This window comes from Pelodiscus sinensis, chromosome 14 (genome assembly GCF_049634645.1).
Source record: "Pelodiscus sinensis isolate JC-2024 chromosome 14, ASM4963464v1, whole genome shotgun sequence".
Lineage (NCBI taxonomy): Eukaryota > Metazoa > Chordata > Testudines > Trionychidae > Pelodiscus > Pelodiscus sinensis.
This window is the reverse complement of record NC_134724.1, coordinates 37150087-37166752: the sequence shown is the minus strand read 5'-3', so window position 1 is coordinate 37166752 and position 16666 is coordinate 37150087. Positions and strand designations below refer to the sequence as shown.

The following is a 16666-nucleotide window of genomic DNA, read 5'->3' as shown; positions in this document are numbered from 1 at the left end:
CATTTAAAGCATAATTCATGTGACTGAAACCTCTGTGAAGTCCTCTGGGGATGTTGCTGATGGTTTTACGTGGAAGGCAGTCAGATACTGGGATGGTGCGAGCCAGGAGAGACCCCCAGGATAACCAGATTTATTCTCTACTGTGGAAGCTACTGTGGAGAGATGGGAGTATAACTGATTGTTTTGTTCAGGGCTTGGTCTGGCCAGGAACTGGGCCCGGTCCCTGGCACCAGTGGTTGAGTGGGATGTGGCTTTCCCCCCAGAACTGGCTGTTAACTCAGTAGTGGTTGCATTCAGCAGCAGTTTATTGGCCCCTTCTCTTCACTCTCTCCCCCATCAGTTGGGCTGTTGAATATTATTTCTTCTCAAAAACCGATTGTCACAAGGGTAGTTTGGAGGAAGAGAGCAAAGCAGCTGCAGTCCTGGAGAAGTCTGAGCTCACGTGGATGCTTCCTCGGGTGTCCCCTCAGGAGCCTGGAAGCGCACGCACGCAGCTCTGGAGCCAGTCTGGTCATTGTTTTAGATGCGGAGGAAACGGCAAAGGGAACCCAAGCAGAATGAATGAAACCAAGGGATGTGGTATTGGGGAGCGGAGGGGAGAAGAGAAAGAGATGTTAATTACAGGGAGAAGATACTGAAGTGGTCATGGGGGCGAGGAGAGAGATAGGATGGGCAGCTGAAGTAGAAGAGGGTCAGATGGAAGGGATGAGGGATGAAGAAAAAGCCTCGGAGACATGCAGCAATGAGTAAACTCTCTTTAAGGGATGCAAGTATCAGAGGGGCAGCCGTATTAGTCTGAATCTGCACCTTACAGATTTATTGGAGCATAAGCTTTCGTGGGCAAAGACCCACTTTGTCAGTTGCACGTATGTATGCAGTTTGGCAAACTAAGATATAAAGAGTTTAGAAAACACGAAGTGATGTGGTGTAACAGAGTTGTCAGTGTGAACGATTTGCATAGCTCACAAGTGGTGACACTAGCTAAGATTTATATTAGGGTTCCCAGATGAGCTGCAATGAAACTTTTATACCACACTACCTTGTGTGTGGTTTAGAGAACTATTTAGTCATTTTTTCACTGATTTTTTTTTTAAGTTATTGGCAATACGTGCGTCCTTTTTGGAAAGCTTAGTCTGAGTATCATGAACCCAACTTTGCAGGACTGAGAGGAAGAGAAAAATTATAACAAAATGTTTAGAAGCCTTTTAAAATGGCCTAAAATACTTGGACCTAAAATAACTCTTCTGCACATAATGATGTTGCTTTTTAAGTTTTGATTTTTCTGGCCCTGTCCAGGGCTAGAAGCAGGTGCAATATCTTGGAAAGGTGTGACTCTGCTTGCATATGGTAGCTGAAGCAAAATGCAGGACAATGTAGCACTTTAAAGACTAACAAGATGGTTTATTAGATGATGAGCTTTCATGGGCCAGACCCACTTCCTCAGATCAAATAGTGGAAGAAAATAGTCACAACCATATATACCAAAGGATACAATTAAAAAAAATGAACACATATGAAAAGGACAAATCACATTTCAGAACAGGAGGGGATGCGGGGGGGGGGGGGGAAGGAAGGAAGGTAAGTGTCTGTGAATTGATGATATTAGAGGTGGGGAGAGTGGGATGTTTGTGAGCTAATGGTATTAGAGGTGATAATTGGGGAAGTTATCTTGGTAATGGGTAAGATAGTTTGAGTGTTTGTTCATTCCTTCTCGGAGAGTGTCGAATTTTAACATGAATGACAGTTCAGAGGATTCCCTTTCAAGTGCAGATGTAAAAGGTCTTTGTAGCAGAATGCAGGTGGTTAAGTCATTGAGAGAGTGTCCTTTCTGGTTAAAATGGCAAGAAACTGTTTTTTCTTAACCACCTGCATTCAGAGTACGGCGAGGTGGCCAGAGGTACAGTTTATCTAATGTGTACAGCACATGGCCCTGGTGAAGTGTGATATGTAGTGTTAGAGGAATGGCTAGGTCAGTGTTCAGAGCTGTGCTGTAGGGTTATGTCACGTTGTTATGTTCTTGTACACGTCTGAGGTGTATGAAAATTATGTATAGAAGTGTGGAGCCTGACGGTGACAAATCTGATGCAGGACAGTGTTCCCACTGTGTGTGTCTGAGCATTGCACTCAAACAAAAGTACCTTAACGTCGCATGATTAAGCTTGCAAAGTTAGGAAATTCAGTTCAGGTTGTCTGTACAACCCTAATTTGCATCCTTTTTGCATGTGCCTTCAGTTGCCTGGTCATATACAGGTTGATAGCTGTCTTGTCAAATTTCAACCTGAATGGTTAGTTTGCAGAGTTACGCTCGACAGAAAACAGGGTCTTGTAATGGGACGTGTCAGATCACTTTAACAGGGCGCCCTGTTAGCCCCACCCAGTGTGTGGGGGGTGAGAGAGAGATAATTGTATGCATGTGGGGATATGCAGCACAGATTTTATTGCCAGGAGTTTGGGGCAATTGTTCCCTCCTGGGACATACCTGCTTTTCCTGGGGAGATGAGGGTTGGGGGTGTAGAGGTTCCAGGGAGCCAATAGGCAGGTGACTCAATTAAGGTGAATTATAAAGAATGGGGTAGAGAGTTCCCAAAGCTGGTGGCTATTCTGACACATTCACCAACCCCACACAAAATAGCTTCTATACCCAGAAGCCAAAACACCATTCCCAGAAAGCAACCCAGCCTTAGGCCTCCACCCGGACACCCCAGGCAAACTTGATGAGGGTTACTGAAAAACTGATTCATCACGCAAGCAAGTTCTACCAATCCCAAAGGATCAGACACATGACCACTCATAGAATCATAGAGCTGGATGAGACCTCAGGAGGTCATCTAGTCCAGCCTCCTACCCAAGGCAGGACCAATCCCAACTAAATCAACCCAGCCGAGACTTAAATGCCTCTAGGGATGAAGATTCCACCCCCTCCCTAGGGAACCCATTCCAGTGCTTCATCACCCTCCTAGTGAAATAGTTTTTCCTGATATCCAACCTAGACCTCCCCCACCGCAACTTGAGACCATTGCTCCTTTTTCTCCCATCCGTCACTACTGAGAACAGCCTCTCTCCATCCTCTTTGGAACCTCCCTTCAGGAAGTTGAAGGCTGCTATCAAATCCCCCTTCACTCTTCTCTTCTGCAGACTAAACAAACCCAAATCCCTCAGCCTCTCCTCATAGGTCATGTGCTCCAGTCCCCATATCATTTTGGTTGCCCTCCTCTGGACCCTCTCCATTGCGTCCACATCCTTTCTATGGGGGGGGGGGGGGGGGGCAGAACTGTACACAATACTCCAAATGTGGCTTCACCAGAGCTGAATAAAGGGGAATAATCACTTCTCTGGATCTGCTGGCAATTCTCTCATAATGCACCCTAATGTGCCATTAGCCTTCTTGGCTACAAGGGCACACTGTTGACTCATATCCAGCTTCTCATCCACTGTAACCCCCAGGTCCTTTTCTGCTGAACTGCTACTTAGCCATTCGGTCCCCAGCCCATAACAATACTTGGGATTCTTCCGTCCCAAGTGCGGGACTCTACACTTGTCCTTGTTGAACCTCATCAGATTTCTTTTGGCCCAATCCTCTAATCTGTCCAGGTCACTCTGGACCCCGCCCTCCAGCGTATCTACCTCTCCCCCCAGCTTAGTGTCTTCTGCAAACTTGCTGAGGGCGCAATCCATCCCCTCATCCAGGTCATTAATAAAGATGTTGAAAAAAAACGGTCCAAGAACAGATCCTTGGGGCACTCTGCTAGAAACCTACTGCCAACCTGACATCGAGCCGTTGATCACTATCCGCTGGGCCCGACGGTCTAGCCATCTTTCTATCCATCTTACCGTCCATTTATTCAATCCATACTCCCTGAACTGGCTGGCAAGAATATTGTGGGAGACCGTATCAAAAGCTTTACTACAGTCAAAGTATGTCACATCCATTGACTTTCCCATATCCACAGAGCCAATTACCTCATCATAGAAGCTAATCAGATTGGTCAGGCATGACTTGCCCTTCGTGAATCCATGTTGACTATTCCTGATCACTTTCCGCTCTTCCAAGTGCTTCAAAATGGATTCCTTGAGGATCCTCTCCATGATTTTTCTGGGGACTGAAGCAAGGCTGACTGGTCTGTAGTTCCCTGGATTGTCCTCCTTTCCTTTTTTTAAAGATGGGCACTATATTTGCCTTTTTCCAATCATCCGGGATCTTTCCCGATCTGCACGAGTTTTCAAAGATAATGGGCAAAGGCTCCTCAATGACATTTGCCAACTCCCTCAGTACCCTGGGTCCATGGAATTGTGTCTGTTTAGCTTTTCTAAATAGTTCCTAACTTGTTCTTTCCCCACCAAGGGCTGCCCACCTCCTTCTCATACTGCATTGCCTAGTGCATTTTGTCTGGGAGCTGACCGTGTCCATAATGACAGAGGCAAAGAAAGCATTGAGTACTTTAGCTTTCCCCACATCATCTGTTACTAGGTTACCTCCCTCATCCAGTAAGGGCCCCACACCCTCTCTGATCACCCACTTATTGCTAACATGCCTGTAGAAACCTTTCTTGTTACCCTTCACATCCCTTGCCAGCTGCAATTCCGATTGCGCTTTCGCCTTCAGAGCCGGTGTCCGCCTGTGCACGTCAGCCAAGTTGTGGAAAACATGTGGGTCCTATTTGAGGTGGGAAGGAGACAGTTATGCTATCACCACATAAGCTAATTTGTGCAGCAGCTATTTGTTGGCTTTGAAAAGATGTACATAGTTTGCAGACAGAAAAGCACAGCTATCCCTGAAGTTCTCTGACTATTTTCGCTTACAGGTGTGATGTGACATGGATTCTGGAAGAGCCAGTATTTTCCACTCTTACAGAAAGTGGCATCAGACATCAGTGTACAATATAGCACTTGTGTAGGCTTAGAAAGATATTGTCTAATTGCATTTCCATCTATCTGTAGGCTGGAACAACTCAGAGATTCCACTGCAAGCAGCTCTTTAGTCTAATGAGCATTCAGGCTGGAATGTTTTTAACTAAGAATAGAGGCTGCCAGCCCATAGTAGGAGTTCAAATTGCATGTGAGGGGGAAGCGACTCTGTTATTATTCTCATCTATTATTTTTGTTAAAACTTAGGCAATCTACATTTCAGTGGCGTTCTGTGTCATTCCTAGAAAATGACCTTTACTTTAATTTAAAACCCTTGCAACGTTGTTAGAGTTGATTTACGTGGCCAGCTATGTAGCCACATCTGTCCTGTTTATGGGTCCGAGCCAAACCCTGTTGTAGTCAGTGGAAGTCTTTCAGCTGACTTCAGTGGGCTTTGGATTGGCTCCTAAATAGTGTCAAGTTCTGGTCATTGAAACAGCTGTTTATAAATTGCACTGAACTGCTGCCCTTTGAATGCAACTAAAATAGCCCCCTCTGATGTGAAGGAAATCTAGTGGAGTGCTTTTGTATCTCAGCCAGCTGCCAACATTCAGGAGCTGTTTTGAGAACCTATCTAATTAGGTGTGTACATGGTATTTGTCACACACAGGAGATGCTGCTGGCTGATTTACTTTCACTGGAAAAATTAAACCCAATCAAGTGGTGTCTGTAACATTTTTATGCTAATTCTAATGACTTGCACTTTGTGCTTCTCTGTTCCAGGGGTGATTTCATGTCAGCGGAATCGTTAGCGCAGATGTTTGAGGGGGCCTTAACATGGGAATTCCCTGCTTTTCCACAGAGGACTTTGTTTCCATAGAGAGACTTAATGGGGACCCCGCAGCTCCCAAATAAAAAAGTACTAGCGTGCTGCTCTGGGTTTAATTTTCCCCACCTTTCTTAGCATGCAAAACCATGATCCTCCATATTAATTTTTCTTAGAGACAAGCCAATAGGCCACAGCTTTGGAGCTGAAAACGCCTGCCATTGAATGATGTGCTGAACAGTTCTAAGCCAATTTAATGATGAGAGAAACAGAGCTGCTCTCACGAGCTAAGCGTTTTTCTTGCCAAAGAGAGAGGTGGCCAGTGATAAAGTGGGTGATTTAAAGGAAGGTAGTCAGTTCATAACTAGAATGGAACCGAAATGGTCATAAAGGCTGTTTATCGGAAAGCACTCACTACCAGACGGTGTAGTTAAAAAACTAGTTTATTAACCTGTTTATAGGTTGTGTGTGTTTATCCCACGCATGTGTACATTGACATGTACATTTTGGGGGTAGAGGTTGTGAAAAATAAAAATTAAACGGTCATGTATAGAAATGAGTCTCTTACTCACAAACTTAAACAAGAAACAGCCAGTGATCTCATAAATGAAAGTATTGGCTGCTTTGGCGCTGGCACTCTCGTCTGGAGTGCTTTCAAGAACTCTAGGTATGTGTGTCTCGTCTGGCTCATAAACACACAGAAGAAAGCCAGCAGTTGCGAGGCTAGATGTTGGCTCCGTTTGTTCAGGAGTAAGAGCTCCATGATAGGTTGTTTTTTCCCATTTTTGGAGTTGATCATATTAAGAAAATGTTCTTAATGACACAATTGTGAAAGGATGTTAGGAGGATTCCATTTCATTGTACTCTCGAAACTGGGGGCCAACTCAAAATTTCTGCAATAGGATATTTGACACAAGCATCCCATAATGTTAAGGGTCTGTGATATTGGCCAACCAGGTGCCAGCTCCTAAGTTAGTTGTGTTTGCATTATGCCCTCTGTAATTCACCAGACGAGAAAGCATTGACTAGCATGACGCACAGACTCCAATGGGAGATGTTATGTTGTACCTCACAAAGAAGGCCCATTGATATGAGGCAAACTGTTGTGGAACAAAAGGAGGACAGAAGATTTTGATTAATGCTCTCTCCCCGCTCCCTGGAAGAGCGAACATGAAAGTCAATTCCGCCCGTCCGCAGCTCGAAACAGAAAGGGGGAAGGAATGAAGAGGAAGTGTGTGCCTACTGCTTGGACTCTTTGGGGGCAAGATTTCTGTGCAAAGTGAAATGTCCCCAGCTGCTTAGCCTGGCTTGTCCCTAAGGGACTTACATAGCTTGCTTATTTAGAGAAGCTTCTTTTCGCTTTTAACGTTAAGACTAGAACTCATTTGTGTGTCTGTTCACCTGCTTAACCTAGGTAACTCTTCTTTCCTTTCCTCGGCAATAGGAAATAATACCAGATTGGCTACAAGGTTGTCCTGGGGTAAGAGCTAAGTGCAGTTGACCTGGTCTAAACGATTGGCCCTTTGGGATAGGGCGTTACCTGAATACTGTTGTGATGGTTGAGCCACATGGCCAGGTATCACAAAGGCAAGCTTCCCTGGGCAGCTCTGTGACTCCACGGTGGCAGGTGATTCCAGATCACAGTGCTTTGTATCTCCTGTCCCCCAGACTCCAGCACAATTTGTCCTTGTTGCTTTTGGCGAGATGTCTCTTATTGCTCCAGATGGATTGAGGACACGCTGTCTTGTGTTCGGGAGGTAGGGGTGGAAACTAGTCTCTGTCGCCTCTCTCCTCTGTCAGAGTGCCTGCAGCCCCTCTTCTCTGGGCTTAGACTGCTTCTGCCACCCAATGTCCACAATAGCCTGGTGGCCTCTGAGTCTCTGGGGGGAGATTCTGCTGGTTGCACATTTTACTGTGGTGAGGTACCGGCTAGTGAGGGTTTTCTCTGCAGGGTGCTGTGGGCTCTCCAGCTTGTTGCTCACATTGATAGCATCTTGGGCTCTTTTTTTTTGTTAAGCAGGGTTGTGTTTACTCCCCTGGCCCAGAGATTGGAGTTCTTGCCCGGAGAGCAATTCTCTCCATGTGTTTGTGTATAAAAATATAATCTCCACATACGCTGGAGGATTTCTCTGCTGTTGCTTGGATCCTTAACTGAAATGTTTTTGTCATTTAAATCATTGCTCTGGGGTGAGGCTAGGGAGGAGGGGGTCAGGATGCAGGCTGCCCCAGGGAAAGAAGGCAGCACTAGACCCCTCTCACTACAGCATCTTGGGGACAGGTGAGAAGAGCCTTTCCCTGACTGCTGCAGCTGCATGGGCAGGCCAGGGGTGAGGGTCAGACCGATAGACAAACTCTCTGAAATATATAGTAGAGATCTGTCCTTTTCTCCATCCCTGCCCCTGGCCGGTCCTATGGAGTTAGAGCTGTTCTGGTCCCCATCTCTAGTCCCTTGCTGCCCTATTGTGCAGTATAACTGTCCCTCCTATCAGACCCCTCCCTTCTCATTTTGTGAGAAACAGTCGCATCCCAGGACATCCCATGGTCCTGGCACCACCAAACCCTGACCTTGCTTGATAAGAGGAAGCTGCAAGCCACATTTTTTGGTCTTACCTCCTCCTTGTTTAGGGGGAGTTCTTGAACAAACAGACTCACAGACAGACAGACAAACTCTCTCAAATGTATAGTAGATATTGGAGAGGATCCCAATTTAATTTGGATGGTCCTCCCACATTCTGAGGTGAAGGGAGTGTTTGCTGAAGATGACAGCAAAAGTTGAATATTCTTGTGCGTTGATTAGAAGAACAGAAGAGGGCAGGCCAACAATTTGGGAGAAAGGGAAGTTTTCTGATGCTGTCGTGTATTGACTTAGATTTATAGGCTTATCCTATCATGCCACTTTTCACGTGCACTGACACGGATGCCTTGGCATAAATAAAGTGCAGCAATGCAATGACATACAGCCCACGAGAGCAAGATGGAGATCTCAAAAGCTGAAATTACTCTCCTCCTCCTCCTTCTCCTCCATTTTCCTACCTCCCTCTGTTCCATCCCCTGTGTTCAACTGCTCAGGGTAAAGAGGTGAGCTTTGCAATTAACCCTGATTGGATTGGGGGCATTTTGGGGTGGGAAGGAGAATTCCAAACCTGTGGGACCCTGAGTGTATTGTCAGCAATGCTGCCTCCTGTGTTCTATGGGAGCTCCAGCCTCTAGCATGTCTGCTCTCAGCTGTTGGTTGGGGAGCTATCAGATCAGCAGCTTCTCCAGAGAATTACTGGGTTGCCAGTCCCAAGCTTTCAGAAATCATGGATCAGGCCCCTCCCCTGGAAGAGATCTGATTAAAAATCAGGAGATTTAAAATAAATATATTTTGAATGATTTTTATTTGCCTTACGTGTCTGAGCGTTCAGGGTACCCTTGGTTCATGTTTCAGGCTTTTCTCTGCCAAAGAAAAAGGAAAAAAGTAAATACGAAAGCTGAGATTCATGTCTAATCGCTTGCCTCCAAAGGGACTTTAAAACACCAGGCAACACGTGGTTGAGCCATGTGTTTGTCAACGCACGGGCAGTTCATGTGTTGTGTGAAACACTCCTTCTGACGATGCACATGTGGAATCAGAGAACACTAGAACCGGAAAGAACCTTGAGAGGTTGAATCCTCACGGCAGGACCAAGCACCACGTACGATATAGCTGGAAATGTACAAGAAAGTTCCAGGGGTGAAACACAGCTCTTTGAGCACAGTAACATGCAGTGTGAATGGAACTGGTGGGATTGTCCTTTCCTGCCCACATCAAGCCTCTAAGCAAAGAACAGTGCCTGGCGAGAGTGCATAACGCCTGGATGCAAAGAGCACTGCCATTGATTGAAAATCAAAACGAGTAGATTAGCTAGTGACTAACTTGGAAAATTTCAGAATGAAGCAGTCCTAGTAGGCTTCATGGAGACTTAACTAGGTACCTGGACGGTGTTCTTTACTGGGATGGTCGTCCCTAGATGCCTGTTCTGAGAGCAGAGTCCCATTGGTGCGGGACGTACACCAGTGTTGCCAATATTCACAATTTTATTGGGGCTGTGCTGATTTTCGGTGGGTGTTTAAAGCAAAGCTGCCGCCATGAATTTTCCCTTGTCAAGAATGCCCTTTGCTTCCTTACAGTCTGTCTGCCCCGGGGAAGGGGGAGGCTGCCCATGGAAGGGAGCTTGTCCTTAACCAACTTGGCTGCTGCCTCACTGTTTTCAGTGAGATGGAAGTGATGCCTGATGGCAAAATGGCGGCCCTGGGACTGGGCAGGACAGGGATGGTGAGGAGCAGCAGAGAGACAGTGAAAAGGGCGTGAAGAGAGCGAGGGGGAGCAAGTGGCCAATCTAGGAGTTCGGGGGGAGAGCTGGTGGAAGGGAGGAAGTGTGGAGGTGCTGCCCAGCGGGCGGAAGAGGTAGAGACGGGAAATGTTTCTTGCCAGAGGCCAGTCCAGTCCCACTTTGTTTTTACTCTGACCGTGTTGCTCATGTGACTGATTGACACGAGTTTCAAGTGATTTGATATCTGTATCAGTAACTCATCAGCCCTAAACAGCAACAGACTGTGAGCAAGTGTGACTCGTGGTGTGGACCGTAGGTCAGTGCAGTGGCGCTCGAATGATTAGCCAGCCAGTCCTCCTTTTGTCAGAGGAGGGAGTTGAGGCAGCACAGACATGGATGGCGGGTCCCCGTCGTAGAGTCGAGGGGTGAGTGGGTATTGGGAGTCTCCTGACTGGCTAACGAGCACGATGCATTTTGTGTATTGACTTTTCAGGTTTACTAGCAGAAGCATAGAGGGGAGTGAAAAAGTCGAGAGAGAGAAATAACAATTTGGGGGAAATTAAATGTCATGCTGCTTGGCACCAGTCTCCGGATTTGGGGGGTCTGACTCATGAGTTTTGATCTCTTGTGATTGGCTGCACTGCGAAAGACAAAGAACCGCTTATAACAAATGGTAGGAAAAGGAAGAATTATCTCTAAGCCTTTGCATGGCAACGGTGGCCCATGTCAATGAAATGACTTGACCAAGGTTGCTCAGGGAGTCTGTGGCAGAACAGACTATATAAGCCAAGTCCCAGTCCAGCGTGTTAACGCTTTTTTAACCGTAAGCATCATCCTTCCATGTCTGCAGCAGGTGTTAGTGTGGTGAGTGCTCTGGAAAACCTCAGAAATAAAATGAGTATGTTAGCTCCCCACTCGTCTTGGTGGTCCCACCAGGCCAGCAAGTGAGGCACACGGAAATGAAGAGCATGGAGCAGTCCTGATAATCAGGACTTAGGCTGCCAGTGTAGATGTGGAAGGCACATGCTTGAAAAACTGAAGTTGTTTAAGTTAGTCTGAAGCCATTGAATAACCATTCTGGCCTGGTCTGCTCTTACATTTAGGTGAACCTCACTGCCTTACCCAGGGCTGGGAAAAACTTTGCACCGTGTATGATGTAGTTACATAGACTCAACCTTTGCTGTGAACCCAGCTAGAATTCTTGTGCGGCCTAGCTACTACCTCTCGAGGGTGGATTCAGTTCAGGGCTGGAAACTTCTCTGTGCCTGCGGCAACTCTCCACAAGAGCTGCACCGCTTTGGCACGGGTAGTGCAGCCATGCCATCAGTGTTTGAATTTCGTTTCCTGTATCTACCGTAAATGAAAATCTATATCTGGGCTGACACTTGATATGCCAAGTTATCGACTGGTTAAAATGTAAACATCTCTAGGATGAATATAAAATGTACAAAGCCCCCGTTGCTTCCTGCATGCTCAGGGCTATGCAGAAGCTGTTGGAAAGCGTCACAATCCTAAAAGGAAGAAGTAGGTAAAAAATAATTAAGGGGATTACTGGAAATAGTCAACTGACCATGGACCATTACAAACCTGCTGGCTCATCTGAGCTGTCTTTGCGGCTTCCTTCAGTATTACAAACACCAAGCAAGACGATCTCCTTTCCCAATACTTCCCTCCTTTCTCTGCACAGCTAGAAACCCGTAAAGAGAAGGTGGACAAGTAATGAACGCCTTCCATCTTCTTAAGCCTTGCAGAGTCAATTCATTTCTGCAGTAAGGAAGGTTGTTCCAGATGGACATGAAAACCACATTTCAGAGCTGTTCTGCTAGCTTGGCTGCCTTCCAATTGGCAACAATTTCAAACCCTGCAGGAGCCAGGGCTGCATTTCTGAAAGTGAAGTCATTAATGGCAACTCTTGCTGCTCTGCTCCCCAGCCTTCCTCCTCCTCCTGCAGACTTGGCCAGGGTGGTAGGAGAAATGGATCACAGCTCTCCTCTTTGACTTGCGGCCTTATGCAGCGGTGACCTTAGGGGTTTCTAAGTCCTTTTGTCTCTAGTCCTTTGTTTCTGAACAGTACGTGGAGGACCAGCGTTGAGGGTCCGTATGTTGTAACCTGTCTGGAGGGCACTTGGTTTGCTTCGAAAGGGATCTGCCCATATCATGCTTGAATTAATGGTGGCTGTGTCTGCCCTCCAAGTGGGATAGCGGCATGATTTCAGCTCTTCTGCATTAGTGCAGGCATTTGCCGCAGGGACAGAAGGGGTTGTCCCATTACTGCAGTAAATTCACCCTCTCGAGAGGAGATGGCTATGTTGACAGAGGAATTATTCCATTACCTACTGGTGGGCAAAGTTTTTGGCCGGAGGGTCTCCTGAGGGTGTGGGATTTGTATCGTGTGCCATAAATGCCCCCACAGTTGGGGATGAGGCTTCTGTAGGGGTGCAGGCTCTTGGGCGTGGGGAGGGGGGTTGGGAGTTTGGGGTGGGGCTCCAGGCTGGGACCAAGGCGATCAGAGGATGGAAGGGGGATCAGATCTGGGGTCTGGATGTGGGGGTTATGAGGGCTCTGGTTGGTGGTGTAGGCTGTAAGGTTCATGAGGCTTTTGAGGTACAGGAGGGTGCTCCAGGCTGGGACTGAGGCCAGAAGTGTGGGCTGGAGTTTGGGGGGCAGGCGGAGGCATGTGGGCAGCACTTACCTCAAGCAGCTCCCAAAATCAATGGCACATTCCTCCTCCAGCTCCTACAGGGAGGCGCTGCCATGCGGTTCTGTGCACTGCCTCACCTGCAGGTGTTGTCTTTGCAGCTCCTATTGGCCCTGGTTCCCAGCCAGTAGGAGCTGTGGGGGCGGTGCTTGAAGCGTGGGCAGCACATGGAGCCCTCTGGCTGACCCCTAAGTAAGGAAGACACGCTGCTGCTGCTTCCGGGAGCAGGGCGAGCCCCTGACCCTGCTTCCCAGCAGGAATGCTAAAGTGGGTCAAGTCCCAGACTCTGCCCTCCAGCGGGAGCTCAAAGGCTGGATTAAAATGGCTGACAGGCTAGATAGGACCTATGGGCCGTAGTTTGCTCCTGCCTCAGGTCTATACCAAAGCATAGGCTGGCTTAACTACATCTCTTAGGTGTGAATTTTTCACCCCCTGAGCACCACAGCTTGTTGACCTACATTTTAGAAGTAGACGCCTTTGAGACACACACAGAGATTTGTGATATAACCTTGTTGGGTCTAGATCCATGGGTTTATACCCTGCTTAAGAGATTTCTGCACTTAATGATGTGCTTATATCCTTTCAGGTTAGAGCAAGGAAAATACTTTTTAATAGTTAGCAGCTAGAGGAGAAGGCAGGGAAGGGGCTGTGCCTCCTGAACACACAAGTTGAAACCAGAAACCGCCTGTTTCTAATCTGGATTCGTAAAATGGCTTTTGGTAAATCGGTCTCTTCTGCTTCAGTTTCTCCTGTTGTCAATTAGAGAGGGTTCTACTTCAACTTGCACCCACAGTGTGAGCACTAATGAATTAACGTGTGCAAAGTGGTTTGCAAATGGGAAATGCAGAGCAACTCTGATTTGTTACAGTTAAACACATGGCTAGGCATGCAGGTATTTTCACTGGGGTCTGTTCACCACTCACATTCATCATAGCTAAAAAAGTGTCTTTTGTAATTAAATGCCACTGCACCGATGTTTACTAATATTTGAGCTCTTGGTAAGGAGAAAGAACCCGGAGTGAATGAAAGCCATGTGTACTGCATCTGATTAGCTGCTGTCAGAAGCAGGCAGCTGATGGATGATGCCCTCTCTTGCTAATGTTTCATGCACAGACGTAGAAGCAGAACTTGTACTTAAAAGAAGAAATGTGTGTCCCTCCAAGGCTGGCAGGAGGCTTTCAGCCACACTACCCTGCAGGAGTCACTGCCTTTCACGTGCAAATGTAAAAACCCCAAGATTAGTCTACAGCTAAGCAGTACTTTATATCTGATTTCTGACTTCTCTGCTATCATGTGGTGCCATTGTTCATAGCACAGAGATCTTTAAATATTAGAGCCTTCATTCTAATGCAACATTTTCATGGATTTTTTTCTTTATTTGGTATTTTGTCCTTTATTCCCATTGCTTAGGTGATCTGGTTAGTCACATTGCAGTTATTATTGTATCAACAGCTGGAGTTGGTTGGGAATCTTCTTATGGAACTTCCTGTGTTGAAAAGTGCAGATTCATCAAAAGCAAGACCTTCAGCAGAAGTGTTGAATTCAGTGAATTTGCATTTAGGTAGAAAGAGAGAAAGCATTTTTGGAATAAAACATTTTGATTTTTACTTTTCAAATGACTTTTTTTGCTCCAAAATGAAATCCTTAAAAATCAAAATGGAACATTTTCATTGATATGAAATAATCCTTTCCTGCTAATTTTCATTTTGTGGAGAATTTTGAACTGTATCGTTTCCTTTGGTCCGTTCTGAGATTAAAAAAAAGTCATGGAATTTCCCACAAAATGGAAAATCCATTTCCCACCCAGCTCTTGGCACACAATTGTTGATAGAGAGCCAGCTATCTCTGCATGTGAGAGCGGAGTTGCCCACTGATTGGGAGCCATGGGGAGGCCTGCCAGCTCTCACGATTTCCTTGGGGAACCTACATCGTTAAACCAAAACAGTATGTCATACTCTGGGGGGAGTCTGCATCAAAATAGGAAACATCGCGTGCCCAATATTTTAAAATTCTGCAAAATTCGGCATATTTTATGTTTAAATAACTCAATAATCACTCTGGTTTAAATTATTTTAGTAATTTATTTCAACAATAGTACAGAGGATGGAGAATGGAAGTGAGGAGCATTGGAGGGAACCCCCAAACCTCCGTGGTCTAATAGTAATGTAGCTAGGTTTGATCTTTTATTTCTAGTCTATTTATACCTGCCTCTGGAATATCCACCACATGCATCTGACGAAGTGGGTCTTTGCCCACAAAAGCTTATGCTCCAATAAATCTGTTCGTCTATAAGGTGCCACAGGACTTCTTGTTGTTTATGCAGATTCAAACTAACATGGCTACCCCTCTGATATTTATTTCTAGTCGTTAGTCGACAAATATCTGTAGCCAGATGCTTAGTGTTGCATCATGAGCAACTGAAGAGCAAGTTCAAACATAAGCAACTGAAAAGCAAGGAATCAAACTATCTGTATTACTGCTGGCCATCTCCAGAAAGATCAGTAATAAAGAGTTCAGGGACCACATTTTGAAAGGAAACTTTTTTAGTTCAAAAATTAAGGCCGGTTTTAATCATAAGCATGTTTAGGTCAAGTTGTCCTTTACACCACACTAGTGATGTGAAGGAGCCTTAACACTTACACCTGTTTTATACTCCTGGGAGAATTCACAAAGAGTGGGAACAATTCACTAAGCAGTGAGGCTGTATAACTTGCTTTGCTTGAGGGGACAGAGCAAACCCCATACGTATCTCCTCAGAAACACTCTGAAGTCCTTCCCTTTCACATCCAGAATACTGCAGTAGTGAGTGAGAGGGACAGAGTCTCTCTCTCTCTCACATGTGAAAGATGGCTACCCAGCTCTCAGTAGCGGTTTATGCCTTTACTGGCTACTCCGAGTGCCTGGACTGACTTGCCTGCACTGTTTGATTGTTTTTGTGGCTTTCCCTTGCTTCCCTGTCAGAAGTCCTTTTTTTTCCAGGGAGACGCATGTCTGAGGGGGACGTGAATTCGGCACACACGCAGTAACGCTAAATTCCCCCTGAAGTCCTAGAGACTTGTGAGCTTCTATTGAAAACAAAACAGCCTTACTCTCAGGTGCTCTTGCGAGGACCATTGCTGATGGCATCAACATAACTTACAACTGAACAGAAAATGTCCTTGTGAAATGTCCCAAAACGTGGCAGATTCTCACATGCTTCACACTTGTTAGTTCTCACCTAGACGCACACTCTTATGTCAGCGCTCTGCCAGGAGATATTGGCAGGCCATTCTTTTTTAAGAGTAGTGTGCACTTTAAAAACAGGACCAGAGATTATTTCCTGATCTCAGGTGTCTCCCACTAAAAATGCTCATGTGAAAGATGGCTGCTGGGCAAACATTGACTCTCGGGTAGATTAATATAGTCAAGTTCCCTCCCCGCCTTTACGGGAAACAAATTGCATTCTAATCACTTCTATGACTCATGTCTCTAAATGGTTTAAAACCTTTCTATATTTTAACTTGAGAAGATGTCTTATTTTCAAAAGCTGGGGAAGGAGGGTCATTGGAACTTTGTCCATCAGCTGATGATCTGGCACATAAGAGAGTCTTTATTTTGGAAATAAAGTTAGGGGGCAGATCCTCAACTGGAAGAAATCAGATATCTAAAGGTATCAATAAAATTACGCTGAGTGACTGGGTAGCAGAACAAAGCAGTAAAATATTGTGCTAGACAGAGATGAGCTACCAAGACAGTGCTATAATGTCTGAAATGAAATCAAACGTGTTGGATGTTATTTCTTAGTTGTGTTACCTTTCAGCCCTTAGGACAGTATTTCCCAGCTGCCAGGGCCCAATGAAACAGTAAGGGCTTTTATTGTTTTCCTTTACAAGTAAATCCAATAAAAGCAGCCCACGTTTAGTCCATATCTCCTACTGGATTTGTGTTGCGTGGTTCTGTTTTAGGAGTATGTAATGGGCCGGAGTGTGGACAGTAAACTGTTGCATGATTTTCATGTCAGCA

At 45.8% G+C, this 16666-nt stretch overlaps 1 protein-coding gene across 12 annotated transcripts in view; it reads left to right on the top strand.

Moving 5' to 3' along the window:
- The window catches only part of MYO9A (myosin IXA), a 307802-nt gene that overhangs the window by 203137 nt on the left and 87999 nt on the right, over positions 1 to 16666 (top strand). The gene's annotated exons all lie outside the window — the stretch shown is intronic.